We start from the raw sequence: 15,603 nt of genomic DNA, 5'->3' as shown, positions 1-15,603 counted from the left end.
AAACAAAACAAAAAACAAAGGCTCCCAAAGTGCTTCCCCAATCAGCCCCCTGCTAGCCTGAAACATGCACAAAATGTGAATGCAGGCTTTAGCCTGGCCCAGGCTCAGGAGGGCAGGAAAAGGTCCTCCAACAGACATGTCCCTCACTACACAGAGACAGACAGACCCTTGGGGACCTGAGGACAGATGCCCCACCACCCATGAGCCACCACTGATGGCAGAAAGCAGGAGGAACCGTATCTGCATCTGACTCCAGGTCACACCACACACACTTGTTGATGAATTGGTCAGGAGATCGGGCTCAAGGCCAGCTCCAACATGTCCTGTCTTGAATTTGTGTGTTCAGATTTTGGCTTGTGTCCAGACTGGGGCCTTTGCCTGCTCTCTCCAAGGTCAGTGAGGAGCAGGAGTCCTAGGCCCACACTCGGGAATGGGGGATCCTCCAACCTCACCTGCTCACCACACCAATTGCATCCCAGGGCCTCCTGAACAAACCTAGAGCTACTTGCTATCCCTGGGCTCCCAAAAGGCTCAATCACAGTACCCCATCCTCTTCCCATGCCCACAGCCACCTTCCAGCCTCCAGCTTGATCTTCAGAATGGTCTGCCTCAGTTCAACTGCAGCCCCAGGGCAAACTGCCCTCCACATGCTCTGTCTGGGCTCTAAACTCCCACATACCCCCACAGGAATGCACCTGAGCTGCCACAGAAAAATCCCAAGAGGCCCGTTTCTCTTTTTGTTTGGAGAGTGAAGGGTTATGGGACACATAGCCTGAAGTAAAGAAAAGTAGTCACATACACCAGCCCTGAGATGGGCTGAAGAATTACCAAGACCTACTCTCAGGCCAAGATGGTCCAGAAAGCTCTGAGCTCCATGTGGAATTGATGTTCCACTCCCTATCAGCAAGTGAAATGCCATCACTGTCCCCTTCCTGCGTGCTTGCTCCTGAAGATTTAGTTCCATGCACGGGTGCCTGGTCCCTCAGACCCCCAAACCTGCCATGCTGTTGCTGGTGATATGGTCCTGTTCCCAGTAGCTGCCTACTGCGGGCCTTTACAACAGTCAGCAGGGGGTCTCAGGTGGGCCCACTTCAGCAACCCCACTCCCAGCAATAATTTTCTCCCACAGGCCCTGCAGGGCGTTTCCTTGTTAGACCACCAAAGCCCAAGCATCTCTCACTCAACCTTTCTGCGCCGCGGGAAAAAATCGTTGTACTATCCTTTTTTTAAACAATCCAAAGGTTATCTCCACTGGGGGACAAACTAAACTGGTTCCTTCCCTACCTTCATCCCCAGCACATACCTTGCCTACCCCTCAAATATCCCGCATATTGTGGAACCGAGTCCCCCAAAAGACCCTCCAGCATCTCCCTTCCAAATCCGCGTAGGGAGATAGATCTCTTGGGGTCCCTCTGGCCGCAGTGTCATCCCTGCCCCTGAATGTCCTTTTCTGGCACCAGAAAAGGCTGAGAAAGCTAGGCCGATCCCCACTGAGTGGTCTACAGGGATGATAGCCCCCGTTCACGGTCCCAGACACTTAGATGGGGCAGAGAGAAGCGTAGGCAGCCCACAGCCGCGAGAGAGGTTGGGCTCCGGTGCTGTGCCCCGCGCTGGCCCTCGCCGGCGCAGGATCGGCGGAGCATGCGGCTCCAGGAGACCTCTGAGCTGGAGGAGGGGTCCAAGGGCCCCGCCGGAGAGGAGAAGCGTCTGGAGCTGGGAGTGAGCTGCGGAGCGGAGGGACAGGTCGGAGATGACCCTTACCTGCTGGCCGCAGAGCCGAGCCGGCTGCAGGGCGCCGGGACGGAAGATGCAGGGGGGCGCGTAGCCCGCGAATCCGTGCCCGGAGCTGCACTGGCTGGAGCGTGCGAGTCGCGGAGCGCGCGCCGAGCCTGGTCTCTGAGTGCGTGTGGCCGCGGGCAGCTGGGTCTGTGTGTCCCTGCGCCGCGGCGTGTGCGCGTATGTGCACACGGGGACCACGCTAGTCCAGAGGGGCCTGCCAGTCACCTCCGGTGATGGGAGCCAGGAGCCCCTCGTCTGCTTTCGTCCGCTCTGCACCGCGCGGCCCGCTCTGTCCTGCGGGAGAGGCGCCGCCTCTGCTGCGCAGCCAGGCCCGGGGCTGAGGGAGGCGACAGACCACCGCCTCCCCAGCGGACCTCGCAGGCTGGGGGTGGGGTGCAAGCCAATGAGCGCCCGGGGGCGGGGTTAGGCCCGGGGCAGAGATGGGGAGCTGGATGAGGACCACCGCACTGACACAAGCCGGAGCTGCGGCAGAGACCCAGGGCGCGGAGGCGGAGGTAACAGCCCCCCTTTCCCAGTTCTGTCGCAGAGCTTCCGGGCTGAGTTGAGCCTTCCTCAGGACTCTCCACCTTTCTGTCCAACCACAAAACATCCAAGAGGGAAAGCCCTCTCCCTCTCCTCGCTGTGTCCCAAGCTTCCTCTGCCAACCTTGCCACCCCCACCCGAGCAAGTCCCAGGCCGTCTTTGGGCCTTTCTCCGCCCACAGTCCGGGTCTGCAAGGGTTGGATTGCAAGTGCCTGTCTGGATGTCCTCAAATGTGACACTCTGGAGAACACCTCTATAGTCACTGTAGAAGTGATGGTGCTCATAGGAGGTCTCTTAAAATAAATGAGAATGCACTGCCAGCTCTGTGAGTTTGGGCATGTGGCCTGACATTTCTGAGCCTCGACTTCTTCACCTGCGTAATGGAATCATAGTTCTTATTTCTGGTTGTCTTGAGAACAACACTGAGTAAGGACAGTCTGTGTGCCAGTAGTAGGCTTGTACTAGCTTCTATCTATGATGCTGAACAAATTGCTATTGTTATTGGTGACGTGGTCTGCTCAATCTTATTCTGGTACATTTTGGAGGTTTAATGAGCAGAACTCGGCAGGCTAAGGCACATAACCAACTGTCCTGCCACACCCAGTTGGTTGTAACCGCCTCCAGAACATCCTGTGAGTTCTCTGAATCCCCATCACTCAGCCTTCAACCAGATCTGCCGTTGCCCATTTGGGTAAGTTCTAGACCACCCTCCCTGTGAGTCCATTCACTGGGGTACAGAGTGCTTTCTGAGGAATCCCCAAGGAGGAAGAGGGAAGGAGAAAAGTCTTAAGCCTTTCTTTGGAAAGGTCAGTCTAGCTGAAGATAAAAGGTCTGGGACACAGAGAAGAACCATGGATGAGAGCCATACAGAACCCTAACACATAAGACCCCATTTCATAAATGAAAACAATAAGACTCAGAATAAGAAGCAACCTAATGTCCCAGAAAGATATGTGAAGTGCCCTGTATACAGACAGCACATCCATGATTCCCCCTTGTAGCCCAGTAAGCACTGGCCCCTCACCTCACTGTTGGCTGGCACTACCTTGTGTTCCTTTCCAGCCATGTTCCAGAGGAAGAGAAGTGAATAATACCAGTCTTCTCTATCAAGAGTGGTTGGGTCCCCTCTAGAAAGAGCACAGCCAGGTGCTAAGCAGGTGTCAGCAAAACCACCCTCTGGAATGCACTGCATCTCTTTCTAGTCTTTTTTCCCAAGCCGGGAGTCAGTTTCTCTACTCAGCCTCCAGTCCTGACACAGGAACAATCAAATGAGATGTCACCTGCAGAAGTACTCTGTTAAACTGTGAGACATACAGGGGAAGATATGGCTGTTGGGAGCCTCCAGATAGGAAGTGAAGCATGAAACACAGGACATTGGCACTAGAGGATGCATGGAACAGGGAGCGGGGATCACCTACAGTAGAGCAGTTCACTCCGGAAATGGTGATAGAGTGGGAGGCCCACCACTCTGAAGTTGTGCATCCAGTTCCTGAGTTATTGTTACGTTCTCGGTTCTTCACATCTGTGTCCGGGAACCAGAACCCCGCTCTCTGTTCTTTGTTACCAGGTGTACATCATAGTGTCTGAGAAGGCAGTTATGGTGTGCATCTCCCTCTGTCCAGGCAGCCAGCTGTGTAGAAGGAAGTGAGGTGCTCATGCACATGCACACACACACACACACACACACACACACACACACACACACACACCTGTCCTCCCTTTGCCTCATAGCCTAATCATCTGAAGGTGCATCCCCCACAGACCGATTGGGCAATCAGGCCTCTGGTTCTACTTGCACCCAGCCTAAATAGATCTGATAAGGGCAGAGTGTGGATGGAAAACGTGACACACGCAGCCAGGTATGTCTGAAGTCATCCAAAAGTGCTGCTTTTTCTCAGTTGATTCACTTCCCAGGGGCACAAAGATGACTTTCTCGCCAGACCAAACACCATGCCCCAGCAGAGGAGGGTCTTGTGAGCTACCCCCTCCATCATAAGGATAGAATGAGCTTCTGTGCCCTATGCTACTCTGTGCCTTTCACAGGCATTCGTCTCTGGTACTCCTAACACGGTCCGATGCATAATAACTACACCAATTCTGGTCACCCAAACTAAGCATCCTCAAGAACAGAGCCAGGATTTCTCATTATCTCTATGCTCATTCACCCAAGATGTCAACTTCAGGTCAAGTTCTAACCTTTACCTTCTATGCTTGGTACCCCCACCACCCACACCCTAGCTGCCAGGCTCTAGAAAGCATTTGGAGGGGTGCTAAAGAACCACCATGTCAATGGTCTCCCAGAGCCCTCTTGAGGTGCCTTCCCTCCCAGAGTAGGAGAATGAGGGGCCTCCACACCCATTGTTCCCTACCCTGAGGAGCTCATTGCCTCATCCCTCTCCACAAGCCAGCCAGCCAGCCAGCTGAGCAGGCAGCAGCTGAAAAATAAGGGTTTTAATTCGATTTCCTGGGATGAGGGATTGAGGGAGATGGATGCCAGGCCACCCTACCCAGCATTCATATCTCCTGGGCAGCCGTTCCTTCCGTAACTCTAGCCCAGCCCTGGCGCCACTCAGACATGAGCTGCACCTTCCAGAACACAGGTGTCTCATGGTGGAGAGCTGGCATTTCTGGTGTGCTCTCCCTCTGTAGACCCAAGGCTGCTCCAGATTCCTGGCACTGTCCGCTAGAGAAAGGACCCTTTTTAGCTCTTCTCCACAGAATCTCTTCGCAAGCTTTGAAAGAAACACCCCTGCCCAGGCCTCACCACCGCAGATAATTGGATAATTGGTCTGTGGAGAGGCTTGGGTAGGAGTGTTTTTTGAAAGCTCCCTAGGGTGTTTTAACATACGGCCCGAGTGTTCTGGAGCACTGTGAGAAGCCCTCCCCATGCCTTGTGTGGAAACCTCCCAAGGTGGTCTGCTCATACAACCAGAACAGAGACCTTGTGGACCTGGTCCCCAGACCTTGGGATACCCTGAAAAAACAAGGGAATGTATGTTAGTTCTGTGTCTAGAGCCATGCTGTGCAGACTGTGGCCGTGGTGTACTTGAAATCCCTTGACATATCTTAGCAGCTACAGGGAGACAAGGAGGATGGAAGGCCATCTTCAGAGGTACTAGGCACCCCTCAGTCAGAGGCTAGGCTTAAGTTCTCTCTGTCCCCCATCCATTCCAGGGCCCAGCAGTGGATACAGGTGAGTGAGGCAAGGACTATTTGTAATTAGGGGCGGGTGGGAACCAGGGGCAGGTAGGAACCAGGGGCAAGAGATTTGGAACCCTCACTCATAAGGTTCAGGATCAGAAATGATACTTCAATTACAAGTCATTACAGCTGCTGGCAGAGCAGGTCTCAGAGCTACCAGCCCTGTGCCTCCCTAACTCTTAGACATATGCATCTAGGAAGATGGAAAGTACGGATGTTGGGGCGGCCTGGATGAGAGAAATAATTCTTTGAAACGGACAGGAAAAATCAAGAGACCTGTGTGCTGATCTATAGCTCTCTGATCTGTGTACATAGATATGCAAATACTCTGTCCTGCCCAGATGAGTGCACAGGTAAATATACATACTCATGACAACTTCCGGTGCAGCATACATCCCCAGAGGTGTGGTTACAGATGAGCCAGTGAGTGGTACCACACACAGATTCGTGCTCTGAATATACATCTTCTCCTCTGGGATAGAGATATTCCCTCCTGAGGGATCTCAGGCAGACAGCAGAGCCTGTCTGCAGAGGGATAGCTTCATCACTCTTAGGCAATTCTTGTCAGAGAGTGAGTGACATTTTCCATTCACCTTCTGTAGTGCCTTCCCCAGGGATTCAGCTGGTTACTCATGGGAGCCAAATGTTCTGAGAGCCCATAGTTGATGGAGAATGAAGTATTTCTATTCTCACACTATCTCTTCTCTCTCCATAGGATTCTTTTCTCATCCCTCCATCCCCTCCTGTTTTCTCCACTTCTGGAGTTTGTGCACAGCCTCTTTGATTGCAGAAAGGACCCTTCCAACCAAATGGCCACACATGTATTTAAAGGCCATTTTGCACATACCCTACCCTCAGCTAGGAGCAGGTCTGCTACCCCTGGCCTGCTCAAGGTCCTGTCACAATAGATTCATGCATCACCTCTGTCTGCTCCCTCCTTGCAGATACCATAGTCAAAATCAGTTTCCATTTGCTGCTCCTACAGCTTCCTAGAGTCTGTCTTGACTACTCTATAAATATAGTATGCCCCAACCCCACACCAGCCCTGGCTCTAATAAAGGGCCTCCGCAGGCAGGCACAGAGGTGTGGAAATTGCAGATAATGCATGTGGGAGGAGGCAGCCTGCATGAGGCATGAATAAAGCCATTCCCAGAAAAAGTAGTTCAGATAATGTAGGGCCTATGACAGGCTGAGACCTGAGTTGGTATCATGCAAATGATGCTGATAATTATATTAAAAGTAGAGCAAATAGAAGGTTATTTGATGACAAACTTTGGGAACAATTTGGCAGCTGATAAAATAATTCTTTGCTGGAGCAGATAGAAGAACTGTCTGCAAGAAATCCATAAGGTGCCTGGGCCCTAGACCTGAGCTAACGGGAAGGGGATGACTTAAAGCCTTGGAAATATTCAAGACAGAGTCTATATGGTTTTGATTTTCTAGAGCTGTGCAAAATGTTACAACTTAGTGACCTGAGATAATATACCTGGCTAGCTAGCATGTGTCACAGGTTCTATGCATTCAGAGACTGGACAGGGAGTTCTATTCAAGATGCTATAAGGCAGCAATCAAAAAGAGACCAGGCCCGGCAGCTCAGTGGAGACCTGGGATCTCATCCTGATCTGCTGGCAGAATTCAATTGCTTTGGGTTATAGAACTTGGGCCTTAGCTTTTAGAGGGTAGTCACCATGTGCTTCTGAGGCCCATCATGACACTGTGACCCTCAGAGTTGTTCTGCCTCTCTGTCCTCCATCTCTCTTTCAAAGGACTCATCTGATTGGCCCAGGCTCTTTTGGAGTAAACTTAAAGGCAACTCTTTGGGGGAACAGATTCAGTAACATCAGCAATCCCTTCCCCTTTGCCTCCTAAGAGCTCCAATCGGGAAAGCAAAATTGCACCGTACTTACGAGTCCTGTCCACACTTAAGAGGGTGCAATTATATGATATTTCACACCAGGGGCAGGAACTGTGGGTAGTTAAAATTCAACCTATTGCAGTCCCCATTGTCTGCAGCCTGGAGTGTGAGGACCGGACTGGGGCTCAGCAGCCCACTATAGCAGCTCGTTGAAGTCAGAGCCTGGCTGCACCTCCAGTGTTTGGTATCCACTCTGTGCTGATTCTAAGTGAGTCACCAACCCCCATCTCCACTGTACCTTGGTGGGGAGTCCAAAGTCCAGGACAGAAAAATAACTGCATCAACCCATCCAAAGCCACAGATGATTAGGCTGAAACAACATCTGCAACACTGTTGATGAGGAGCTTGTGTGACAGGTTCTGTGCTGTCATCGTGAGCTCATCAAGCTTTATTGGTTAGGGACATGGTGATCATATATGCAGGTAAAGAAACCAAGTCCTTTGTCCAAAGATGCTGCCAGCCCACTCAGTTCAACCCTAATGTCACCAACACTGCTTCTGTCTATCAGGGGACAGATGTGCAAGAGGACTCAAAGACATTCAGCTACTTCCTTCATTCCTGCACTTCTGCTCAGGTTCCTGGGGGAAATCAGTCCTGGGTCTGTTTCACCCTGGGATGACTGCCACAGAGAGAGGGGTGTTTTCAGTTATTCCTAATCAGCCTGACTGACGATCTCTGTCACCAGGCTGTCTCTTTGGCTGCTTCTGTGTGTCTTGAGGATACTTCTACAGAATGGGGGACCTCATCTGCAGTTGTCTGGAAGGAAAGGTCACAGAAGAATGTTATCTGGGGATGAGCCGAGACACACCCTAGTCACAGTAGCTCTTAGAGACTGCTGCTTCCACCAAATCCCCAGTGGGAAGCTTTCCTCCAGCCCCCAGGCTACCTCCACCATCCTTATTGTTGGAAGGAGCCACCAGGCCACTCTCTGAGGAACACATCTGCCCAGCACCCTTTCCCCAGATCTCCTCATACATCCCCTCTCCTCTTCCTCAGTCCACATGGCCCTGCCATCACGAACCCTGTCATCTCTTCTTGATTCACTGAGGTTAACAGTACTGGCAAGGCAGAGACTTCAGCTTCGGCCCTCAGGGTTCAAACTGCCATTCCTACAAGGTTGTTTAACTTTCTGTGCCTCTATTTCCTTACCCACAAAGCAGAGCTAAATAACAGTAGTGAGTCTTTAAGGCCGTTGTGAAAATATATATATATATATATATATATATATATATATATATATATATATATATATATATATATACATGACTTGGAGTGATGCTTAGCATAGGGTAAATACAGAAGAGTCATGTTTCGCTTGCTTGCTCATTTTCATTTTTCATATTGTTTTCAACAATTTGTTTGCTTTAGTTTTTGTTGTTGCTGCCAATTGCTTTTGACAGGCTCTCCCTACTTAGCTCAGGCTAGACCTGGGATCCCCCTCCTTCTCAGCAATGCTAGAGTTAATGCGCAGCCACATCAGGCTTGCCCTTTTCCTCCACGGCCCTCTCTGTGCACACCCGACACACCACCTGTCCCTTCCTATGAGACATGTCTCCCCTAAGCCATCCCAGGCTGCCTGAGGACCAAGTCTTTCTTTGCTCATTGCTCCAGCCCCAGCTTGGGCAGCTGAACACTGTCAAACCAGAGACTGACTCCTAACTTCCCGCTGCACACTCAGAAAGTGCAGTTCTGAGAGAATGACAGGAAGTTTCTGTTTCCAGCACCTCTTAGCTGTGCCCCCTGAACCACAGCCACAGACCCCATTTCCAGATCGTTCCTCTCCAACACACTCACCAAGTCCTAGAGTCCAGCCCACCAATTTGAGACCCCCTGCCCTACAATCCTGGAGTTTTGGGGGCTTTCTAGAATAGACCCACGTGACTCAGGGATTCCATAATGAAACTCTACCCGAGCATCGCTGATAGGATGCAGGACTCTTGGAAAGGAAGCCTAGACTTTCAGAAGAAACTCAGAACTGAATCATGGGAGGATCTGGAGAGACCATCTGACCAGCTGGCTCCCTTACAGTGTCAAAAAAAAAAAAAAAAAAAAAGGCAAGTGGCCCTTGTGTGTGCTCTGAGGCTAGGGCCGGGCTAGTGGACAGAGCGGTGGGAAAGGGCTCCCCTGTGAGGGTTGCTAGGCACTGGCAGAGGGACAAAGAGCTGCCTGGTCCAGTCAGCAGAGCCAACACTGCATCCTAATCAGGCTACTGGGGGAGGGAGGTGGGCATGGCTGGTCCAAATCCCATTACAGCTGCTCATCCAGCTGCCAGTGCTGGCAAAACCCCAGACCCCAGCGCTGCCCTCTCCTCCCCTGATCGGGATAGCCTGCAGATTCAGTCTGCAGAGCGCCTCAGGTTCTGAAGGTCTTCTGTTTCACTCAAATCCCAAACACTAAGGAGAATGTAGCTGTGCCTCGAGTACCAGGGAGGTAAAGGCAAGGCCAGTGACACCAAGGAGCCAGGAAAAGATGGTGGGGGTGACACAAAAAGCATTGAGTGTGAGACCCCAGAACATTCTCAAGCCAGCCAATACTGTGGTCCAGCCAGGCCTGTCCCCTTACCCTTTCTCAGATTGGCCTCTAATTCCCACTTCAGAGAAAGCCTTGGCTCAGGTCATAAAATGACCCATAATCTTCATCCAGGACAGAGCTCTGCCCCTACTCAGAGTCTCCCAGCATTCTTCAGTGGGCATCTCTGTATCTCGCCCATCTCCATAGAGCTCTCTCTGAAGACAGGACTCTTCTTAAAGAACTGCTTGTTCCCTGAGACCTACTGGCTTCTAGAAACTTGCAGCTGCAAAGCCCTAGCCCATACTCCCTCCCCCTGCTCCTCAGAGTGGACTCATCCTGCCCTGGGGTGTGTGTGTGTGTGTGTGTGTGTGTGTGTGTGTGTGTGTGTGTGTGTGTGTGTGTGTGTGTGATTCCAGAAGTAACTCTGTGCCAAAGGTCCTTCCAGACTCTGTCCAGAGTCTAAAAGGAGGTCAGTAGGCAGATGCTAGTCCCACCCAGAGTCAAGACATAGATGATGGGGACAGAGTCATCCTTGTTGGAGGTGAAGATGCAGATGGTGATAGAATTGGTGAGTGACTGTGGAGGTAACCACCCTGTAGGGACCGAAGTACTGAGTGAATGGGTACTGTTGGCATGAGCACAGCCATAACAAGGACCCTACTCTCAGACCCTTTGGGAAATGGCAAATTCTCCTTCCCCTGCCATGGGCGCGACTCAGGGCAAAAAGAAAAATGGTAAAGCCTTCCCTTCTGGTCCACAAGTAGATGGTGATAGTGTATGCAGAAAATGTCCACCATAGCTTTCTCCCCACAAATGTTTACAGCCTGAACACTGCTCCCCTACAGAGACTGCTCCTACTGAGATTATCTACACCTGACTCCTTGATCCAGCTGTTGGATAAACATAAACCATATTTGCCATAAACTCTGCCTCCTTGTAATGACCTCATCTTCTGTTCAGCTGAATGCAATGACTCTGCCTCTCTGTGTCAGTTCTGCATACTAAACATGCGAGATTCTAGGGTATTGGGGTTTCTCCATTTGAGAGCCCAGACCACCCAATTCCAGCTTCCCTGTATATTTATGTGCTCATGTTTTCTTCACTCCTTCGGCGCCCCAGTCAAGTCCACTCCTAGAAGCCATGCAGTGACTCAACTCATCACCACCTGGTGTTGGGAATGGAACACTGACCTTGATAATTTTGGTAAATGGAGTCAAATAGGGATGAATGTCCTAAATGGACCGTGCACTTCACACATCTCATGCTGGTTCCTCAGCTTTCTTTTTCTTCCGTATTTGAGGCCAGAGAATTTCTAAGAGGGATTCTGAATCTTCTGCCATCATCAAGATAGGGGGAAGCTGTCCTCTGCTCTTCAATATGGCTGCGGTGGAGGCTTCAAGACCTCCTTGGGACCTTGACTAACTAACATTCTCATGCCCACAAGCACAAGGGGTCCTGTCTAGAAAGGAGAAGAGAACCTGAAAACTCTTGGCTCTCCAACTGTCCAGGAGGAGAAATGAGAAAAGACTGCCCTGGTTGTACAACGAAGAAATAGCATGGCCAGCCTCGCATGGCACATGTGGCCACAGAGCATGCGGGTCATCAGGAAAACCTTTATCACCCCAGCAGCTTTCCTAAACATCTCTCCAGTGAGAATCACGTTCTCTGCGTGATAAGTGAGATGTATGCAGACAAGTGGCCTCATGGATGGTGGCAAAAGAGACTTTCCTTCTAAGCTGAGTTCACGCTGCCAACCACATTGCTTCAGCCGCATCATCCCATATTCATTGCTCAGCAAGGACAACAAGGAAGGCATATGAGTTGAGACCTTTTATTGTCAGGCTGTCCTAGCCAGTGTTCAGTGTGTCTCTGGCTCTAAATCCCAGTAGCCATGACTGCTCACCGTGAAATTTAAAACACCCTCGAACATTTCTAACGTGACCTGCCTCTACTCATCGAGAACTACACAGAGGTCATCCTGCAGGACTTGCAAAGAGAGAGTCCTCAGCCCTGTTTAGGCAGCGTGATCCTACCACCTGCCTCCAAGCAACTTAGGAAAGGTTAAGGACTCAAAGTTGGAACCTCAGAACAGCATTGAGGTCACTAGAGGAAGGTGAGTAGGTGGGACTTTTCCCCTTCAAAGTTGGACATAACACAGGAACCTTCAAATGACTGCCTATATTAGTCATATGCATTGTTCTGGGGAAAAAAAAAACTAGGAAAAGTAACCTAAGGGAGAAATAATTTTCCCGGGTTTGTGGTTCCAGTGGTATCCATCCATGTCTGCTATCTTTGTTTTTTCTAGGCTGTGGTGAGGCTGAACACCATGGTGAAGTCACTTACCTCCTGGTGACCAAGAAGGGGAGAGAGGGAGGAAGGAGGGGGGAAGGCAGGGAGTGGTTGTACTGTGTACTCTGTGCATTAGCTGGCTGCCTTCTTCTTCCTCTTTGGTTCTATCCAGGTCCCCACACTAGTAGATGGTACCATTCAAGGTCAAGGTGATTCTCTCCTACATTGCTTTGTATCCCATATATTAAGTACCTCTGGAAACATCCTCACTCTCACACCCAGAGGTGTGTCCAACTAATTTCCTAGGTGTCTATCAGTCTAATCAAGTTAACAATGATTATACTACATTTTTGGCAGTTTCTATTTTTCTAGTTCCTTAATCCAGATAGTTTATTGATCCAGCCAGGACATCCCTCCAGAGGTCCGGACTCCCATGTATATAGCAGCCCACATGAGCCCAGTAACTTCTGGGACACTTCCCGGCCGCATTTCCATGTTGAACACAAGAGCCTGCTGTCTCCTTGCTTCCCAATGCTCCTCCTCTACAAATGTACCTCATTTGCATTCTTGGGGAGTTGGGAGCCCGGGTGTCACTCCTTACAGTTGCTCCTCATAATTCATAAGCAGTGTTAGTGAGGATTTCCAAGGGCTAGTCACAGTGGCACACTGAAATCGCAGTGATCCATTCCTCCTGGGCCGTTTGCTCAAATGGGATGCACAGAATTTAAGCAATGATTAACCTCTTAGTGGAACACAACTAGAATGTTGGCACTGGGAAGCAGGGCACTCTGATCTCAGCCAGATGTCAGGGATGTGTCCCTGAGAAGTTGGCTGATCTTAGATTTAAAGGTCAAGTTAAGGAATAACCGTGGGGCGGGGGGACTATAATAGAGAAAACAAAAGCACAGGCCACAGAGAAAAGCAACAGCATGCATGAGACCCAGTGCACACAGACCATGAGAGAGCCAGCCAATGGGGTTGGACCGAGTTTGAGGCATAGGGCCAGATTGCATGGTCAGGGGCCTTATCCTCAGAGCAGTGGGAAGTGGTCAAGAAGAGGACCAGATCTCACTTGCATTTTGAAAGTATTACCCACGATGCAAGGAAGAGAGGAGGCTGGAGGGTACAGAGAACAGAGCCGGAAGACTGGCTGCATCGGGCAAAGACTGAGGGAAGGAGAGAGAGATGGAGAAACAGGAGGCTATCTAAGGAGAACAGCCTGGCTGCGTGAGCGTGTGATTGAATTTGGGGCACTGGGATGTAAACAACATCCAGTCTATTCTTTTGAAGGGAGGACCATGAATGTGCCATTTGCTTTCTCCTCCCCACCGACTGGAAGAGAAGTGTGATAGTACAAACCAGCATAACCCTGTGAGGAAGAGAAAGCTGCTTCTTGAGAAGTATCTGGCTTACAGGTGAGTCACCTTGGATTAGTATGCAAGGAAGCAGTCCGCTTCTCTTGCATTCTGACACTGATGTTCACTGTTACTATTGAGGAAGCAAACCTTCAAAGGATGGATGAGCCGTGAAATACATGGAGGTTGAACCTAGAGTCGATGGCTGACACCAAGCTGCATTATTGTGTACCTGGTGGACACATTCATTGAAGGGAGCCTGACTTGGGGCAGATGGGTTTGAGATACCCTAAGAGAAGCCCAGGAAGAGACATCACGGGAGGAAGTGAGAAGTTCAGAAAAGAGATTGAAGTTGGAAGAGCAAGCCTGGGGTTGGAAACAAGTCAGAGGTTCTCCACCCTGGCAGCACAAGACTATTTCAGAATTCTGGTAACAAGACACAATACAAATTCTGACAGAAGGGATTTGAGGCAAGATCTGGCATTGGGGTTTTCTTAAAAGTCCCCATTCAATTCTCACAGGCAGCTGAGAGTGGGGCTACTTGGGTGGATGACTGAAACACTGGAGGGGACAGATGGAAGAACAGAGTGAAGAGACTTGAACTCAGAGCCTGTCCCCTACAGTGCCTCCCGCACCTCCTGCTACTGCCTGCTGATGAGAAAAAGTGATGACACCTAGCCACTGCCCAGTCAGCCCATGGCAATGGCCACAGGGAACATGGCAGGGACACCAGATAGGACATACATTGTCCTCTCAGCAAGAATGGGCTCTAGAGTGACAGACAATGGCCTCTTTTCTTTGGCCTATACCCCCACTGCCCTCTAGACTCTTAGGAACTTCTCTAGGCACTGCAGCTGATCTGGGCATAGGCTACCAGGGAGTGGACTCCACAGGCCTCCTTGGGAAGGAGCCCCTTGCCCAGGGCCAGCCTGTGAGTTCTGTCACTGCAGCTGCTGGCCTGTTGCAAGCACCAACCTATGCTGCAAGCTCACAGGCATTCAGGCTATTCTATCACCTCTTCCCCTGACAGCTGGCCATGTGGCTTTGTTGATCCCATCTATGCATCAAGAGAACTATGGTGAGCCCCTACCAAGACAAGAGGTTGCTAGTGAAACTAGCGTCACAGGGCCCCATCCTGATGCATACTAGTTCTTCTTCTACTGTTGTTGTTCCCCGGGGTAGAGACCGGCCAACCTAGCCCCAGTGAAGAATATTCTCCAAGTGCCTGAACTGTGGTCACTGGCTGTCAATTTATCCCACACTAGGATATATCGACACAACTCAAGGAACTTGAAGGAGTCTCTGTATCAGTCCACCCAACTCTGGCTTTCCTCCTTCGAGTAAGGTCTCGAACTAAGGCTCCTGTGTCCCCTTGTACTCTATCATCCCCCTTGCTGGGTCACCTGCCGGGGCGGAAGGTCAGAGGGAGAAGCACACCAAGGTCTCCACGCACAGGTGGAGAGAATGAACTTGGCCTGTCCCGTAACGAACAAGGAGGCTGCAAGACCTGCAGCTTAGTGGCTGAGGAGAATGGAGGTGATGCCCTCTGCAAGCCGGGGCAGATGTGGTGACACTGTCAGCCCCATTGAAGGCCTGGGACTTTGTCTTCAGTGTGGTGGGAAGCCATAGCAGCCGTTTACAGTGGTTGAGCAAGTCTGCTGTGGAGGAACCATGACGCAAGGAGACTGTTCATACTCCTTCTGGCCAGTGCCTTTACCACTAGGCACATATGATTCTTGAACATTCTACACATGGCTTGTTCAATGGAGATGTGATGGGAATGTAAAATAAATGCTGGATTTCAGACTTGGCACATGAGAAAGAAGGCAAAATAGGTCAGTCATATTTTATGCTGATAGAATTTTGAAATAATATTTTGAATTTAGTAGGCTAAATAAAATATACCATTAAATTAATTCTATGTGTTTCCTCTTAATACAGCTGCTAGATGTTTTGAATTTATATATATGGCTTCATTGTGGCTCTCATGTTTCTATGGGGCAGCAGTGA

At 50.4% G+C, this 15,603-nt stretch overlaps 1 protein-coding gene and 1 long non-coding RNA gene across 8 annotated transcripts in view; one reads left to right on the top strand and one right to left on the bottom strand.

Moving 5' to 3' along the window:
* Positions 1–15,603, bottom strand: part of Adcyap1r1 (ADCYAP receptor type I) — a 109,564-nt gene that overhangs the window by 50,520 nt on the left and 43,441 nt on the right. Inside the window, exon 1 of one of the 6 annotated variants that reach the window (XM_052721231.1) lies at positions 1,762–2,099. The exons of 3 other annotated variants lie outside the window; for them this stretch is intronic. The gene's annotated coding sequence lies outside the window, so the exon portion shown is untranslated. Of the gene's footprint in view, positions 1–1,761; positions 2,100–15,603 lie in introns of those variants that run through there. 2 more of the 6 variants (XM_052721227.1, XM_052721232.1) reach the window with 2 other exon arrangements.
* Positions 2,183–15,509, top strand: LOC128099348 (uncharacterized). 2 transcript variants are annotated; one of them, XR_008214504.1, is made up of 3 exons: positions 2,183–2,294; positions 10,795–12,062; positions 13,529–15,509. It is a non-coding gene; the product is annotated as an uncharacterized LOC128099348 (long non-coding RNA). The 2 variants fall into 2 exon arrangements; XR_008214505.1 differs by having other exon boundaries at positions 2,220–2,294; positions 10,773–12,062.

This window comes from Peromyscus californicus, unplaced genomic scaffold, assembly GCF_007827085.1.
Source record: "Peromyscus californicus insignis strain IS unplaced genomic scaffold, ASM782708v3 Scaffold_6__1_contigs__length_162567912, whole genome shotgun sequence".
NCBI classification, from domain to species: Eukaryota; Metazoa; Chordata; class Mammalia; order Rodentia; family Cricetidae; genus Peromyscus; species Peromyscus californicus.
Note: the sequence above shows the minus strand (reverse complement) of the source record. Positions and strands in the feature narration are given on the sequence as shown.